Source organism: Triturus cristatus, chromosome 10, assembly GCF_964204655.1.
Source record: "Triturus cristatus chromosome 10, aTriCri1.1, whole genome shotgun sequence".
NCBI lineage: Eukaryota > Metazoa > Chordata > Amphibia > Caudata > Salamandridae > Triturus > Triturus cristatus.
Window position 1 is genome coordinate 945,350,487 of NC_140593.1, and position 4,805 is coordinate 945,355,291.

The window sequence follows — 4,805 nt, forward strand, 5'->3', positions numbered from 1 at the left end:
TGTAGTCATGTTCATGTGTCCTCCATGATTGGACCATACACATTGTTGAGGAATACAGTGGAAATGCATACTTAATGTACAATTGGCATGCCTGGAATAGGTGGGCTAGGTTGGGTGGTACATTGTACTACTACTTAGGCTTAGTTGTAACTTAGTTTTCTGGAATCAGAATGGAAGACTGGATTACTGTTGATAAATAGTAACTTAAGTAGTCGAACTGCGAATCCCCCGATATTATATGTTGACCAGATGAGATCGGTCAATGTAGTTATTGCAATTGTTGTTTACATAAGTGTTTTTTGACCGTTGTTGAAAAATATTGTATTTGTTTGACACCATCCATCAATGTTTGTCTCTTTCTTATATCTTTCCTGTCCATCAGCACCCAGGGGCAGACCGACAGGGACTGGGCAGTCGGCGGGACAGGAACACCACCAGGAGGACACCGCTGAGGGCTCCTCTGCTGGCCCCAGTAAGTCTTCTTGTTTTTAATAATATTTCTTATTCCATAACTTTTACTGCCCCATTTCTCCCGAACTATAGTGTGTTTTTTTTTACCACCAATTATCCTTCGATCTGTACGGTTTCAAAAATCTTATCCCTGTTTCCGCTATGATGACTGAGTACTACTACATACTATCAGTCTGTCTGTACTGTAGTAGCTAGTCTTGCCCAGTTGGCCAGTGCCACTCTTTGTGAAAGGTTGTAATATAAAACTCATATTCACCAGTAGCTCGTACAATCCGTTGGGTCGTTGTCTTGTACTACTTTTACTCTTATTGATGTTGAGGCTTTGAAAATTCACAGCAACAGCCCTACCAGATTTCTTAATATTTTGATATGATACCCTATAGGACATACCACTGTTGTAGGGATCTTGCACATACATTTGCACCAGAAAATAGGATGTTGGTGATGGTAGGTTGGACCTTCCTTGCACACCTCAATCAGAAATTCCGCACCCACCACAATTCCACTGCTTGACTATAGTACTGTCTTGTCATACCTATTAGGTCTCGGAACCCTCCCCCCAAGATACCCAACAAGTAGACAACCCAGAACATAACACACCCAACCTCTGTCGTGGAAGCAATTCACATGCACACCCTTACTTTAATTTGCTCACTCGTGTAACTTAGTCCACTCCACACCAAATACCACGAAGTCTATGTAAGTTTAAAATGTTTATTTCAATTTGAGAAGGTCTGTACACTGTTTTCTTAGCAGCACCAACCGGCAAATCAATAACATTAAAACAATATACATTGTTACACTTATACAGTTGGGAATTAAATCATGATAACTGAACAGTGGTGGAAGGCAGCACCACCATCCCATAGCAATTTAGTTTATATACATTTATAAATGAAGATGTGAGTGAAGGGACCCCTCACCTCAGAAGAACCTAGTACTGGTAGTTGGTGCATCGTTCAGAAGCTCTGGTTCGTAGAAGGGAATCTTGCGTCTGTAATGCGAAAAAAGAAATGGTGTGCGTTAGTAAATTGCAACTTGCAAGCATTTCTCAGCCGTGCCAAAAAGTGTAGCATCTATGGATAAGCAATATGGACTAACAGTAACAGTAGTACACCAGTTCTTCCTTAAAAAGTGGCTTGTTAATGTTTGTTGACCGCTTGTACGCAGCGCGTAGACTAGACAGTAGCAGTGTGAGGCAGGTCATGTGGGCTCAAAGGTGTCTTAAGAAGCTGCAAGGTAAAGGTAACGTCACATGTGCATGGCTAGGGCTAATCAAGCAAAGGCTACAATGATCATATAACTATTAGTGTCTACTCTACTACTACCTGATTTGTACTAGTGATGTATGTTAGTATTAACTCATTTTTCAACCTTGCTACTGATCAATAGGGGGGAGGTGTATATGACGCCTAATAAATGTGTAATGTTTTCTAGGCGCACTACCGACCACCATTGCTGGGGCCAGCGAAGGCGACGCCGAGGGCGAGGATGCGGCAGTTGCAGATAGCAACGGAGCGGTAGGGGGAGTGGCAGCACCAGTGGCAGGCGGTGGTAAGTTAGATTCATAATCTTTAACTATTGTTGAACTTGACAGCACACTCACTGCAAGGGTGTACTGTATGTATATGTATACTGTACAGTTGTGACTTAGGGCCCCATTAGGATGGTGGGCGTATTGCCCCCGCCGGGCCGGCTGGAATTCCCTGCCGTCACCGCAGGGGCAAACCTCCCGCCATCCCTGTAGAAAATATTCAGACATGTCCAGGCGGAAAAGGGTTCAATATGGCGGTGGTGTCTCTCTCACCACACCGCCAGCCATATAATCTGTATTTTGGAATGCCTTTGCGTGGCGGCATTGCCGTCCGCCACGGAAAGGCATGCACACATTGCAGAGTATGCTTGGGGGCCCCCATGGAGGGTACCTACCGATGCTATGGTACCCCCCGACTTTCAAAGCAAAACGTGACAGGCTCCGTGCGGGGCCCGTCATGTTGTGCTTGGAAAAGCAGCACAACATTTTAGCATTGCTTTCAGCAAAGCCAACCAGAATTTAAATTTAAAAAAACAGGGTGCGCCCGCCACTGTGCCGGGCGCATCATCCTAATTAATTGTCCCCACGGGACCCCCACCCTTTTTAGCAGTCGGATGGCGGGCGGACAAAGTCCGCCCGCTATCCGATGTCGTAAGTAAGTATGAGTTCTTGGGGACGTTTGAAGAGTGAACTAGAAGACTAGAATTCCCTTTAATTGGTATAGGACTAGGAGCCGGAGTATTGAGTAACCAATGGCCTCATCTATCTGATTTCAACTCCGCTTTGAAAGTTTTATGGAGAAGAGCACCTGGTGCACTGTTCAACTAAAAAGTGTAAGACAGGTGGAAGGAAGAAGGACGGGCGACATTTAAAATGTTATGTACTACTGTGCTTTATTTTATAGTGCTACTCTACCATGCCACTATGTGTATAAATAATTACCTTGTCCTACTGTTTTATTAAGACTATATTTTACAATTGTCTTGTTTTTTTCTTTTTGATACACAGCAACTCCGAAACTCAACCGGATGAGTTGGCCGCCAAGGCACGGCACCGGAAGCTGGAGGCAATCCAGCAGGAATACCGGCGGCTGGTGGTCCTAGCCGAGGAGGAGGAGGAGACTGCAGCAGCTATTGAAGCCTCCTCCAGTGCCCCGGGCCCCAGCCACCGCCCTCCAGCGGTACGGCGCCACCGCCTGGTGGCTACCCGCCGCCACCGTGTCATCTCCGGTGGCCCCCCCACTGTGGCTGCAACTGCCGCGGCCTTAGACGCCGTGTCGCCCATTTAGAGGACGAGATGCGCCAGATGCGTGTCCTCCTCCAGTCCCGCCCCACCAGTTAGTCCCTGTCACTGCCCCTTTTTTAATTCCTGTTCTTTACTCGTTTGGCGTTTGACTTTTTTTTACTGTGGACAGTGGTTGGGGTTAGGGAGGTGGGTGGGTCAGCTTTTGTGGGTTTAGTTTATTTGTTAGGGTAAATTAAATATATTTTTCTATGTTACATGCAATGTTGTTAATGTTTTGTAGGTGGGGTAACTGTTTTACATCACACTGTTTCCTTGCTGGTGCATGGCCGCCCATAGCCTGTGTTTGATTTCAATAATTTGCTGACTGTATAAGACACAAACAGATAGATGGGACACACCTCACTCATTGACTGGTCCTTCTAGTACTTTCAGTCTGTCCTCTAGTCTATGCATTCTTTTGAGTGGTGTTTGAAAATGAAATCATTGACAACATGTCCATTATTAATTCTGCCTCCCCCAAACTTCTCTCTTACCGGTGCTTGATGTTTATGTCCAACTGTGGCACAGCACTGGCTGCATGGTGAAGATGGTTTCCTTTTTCATACATGCCATGATTGGGGTGGTGGTGGTGGTAGTATAGTAGTAGTAGTATACACTGGCAGGGTGGCAGCATTTCCAAAAAAAGAAAAGGAGATAGTCAATCGCCTTTGAGAGACTGTTAGAGGAGTAGTTGAATGAAGTACATCACAGAATTTACCGAGCAACAATTATATGCTTAAATATTTGACAAAAAAACTGAATGGTGGTTATTATGAGGATAGCCTACTAGACAGAGTTACAAACTATAGTTTTGTCGACTCGAGTCACTTGACTATGCCTACAGTCTAACAGTTAGTGCTGTATATGAGGAATGACAACAAACAAATCCAATCAATGCCGGCAATTCATGCTGAGGTATATGTTCCTTTGTTAAATAAAATAACCTCTGAAATATCCTACTCATGGGTGGGCAAGCAGAAGAAGATCATCAATCTGCATTGAAATTGAAGTAGTGTTGCTTTCACCACATCCGCCCCAGCAAGTGTGTGATTAAGTATTGGTGTACATTTAATTTAGTTACACCTCGACAATAAGTCACACAGCCCGGGGGAAGAGGGTTAGGGTTTGTTGAATGGATGGGAAGGGGGATTTTGGGTAAGATTTGACATAGAAAAACAGTATGCATACATAGACAAACAAACGACAATCATTGAAGACTACCATACCATATCCATTCCATATGTTAAGGGAGAAAAAGGCAATGCATGCATGCATGATGATGAGACCGGGATTACATACACTTCTATTTCTTGTTCTGTTCCGGCCTTAATACTTTAACAGATAGCAAAGAGAAATTTTAAATATTGGTAGTGAAAAATCGTAAACACATAGCAAACGTAATGATGATTGATAATAACAACACCAAGAACACACAGTTGTAAAGATTGTATACAAGATATTAATCAAATTATTTGAAAGAAGTTAAAAGTGGATACTGTTACTGTCTTATCCTGGT

The 4,805-nt window shown here is 43.9% G+C and overlaps 1 long non-coding RNA gene across 1 annotated transcript; it reads left to right on the forward strand.

Annotated features, from left to right (window-relative positions):
- The first annotated feature begins 380 nt into the window (after window positions 1–380).
- Window positions 381–3,034, forward strand: LOC146796281 (uncharacterized). Its single transcript, XR_014969915.1, has 3 exons — window positions 381–472; window positions 1,909–2,025; window positions 3,014–3,034. It is a non-coding gene; the product is annotated as an uncharacterized LOC146796281 (long non-coding RNA).
- The last annotated feature ends 1,771 nt before the right edge of the window (window positions 3,035–4,805 follow it).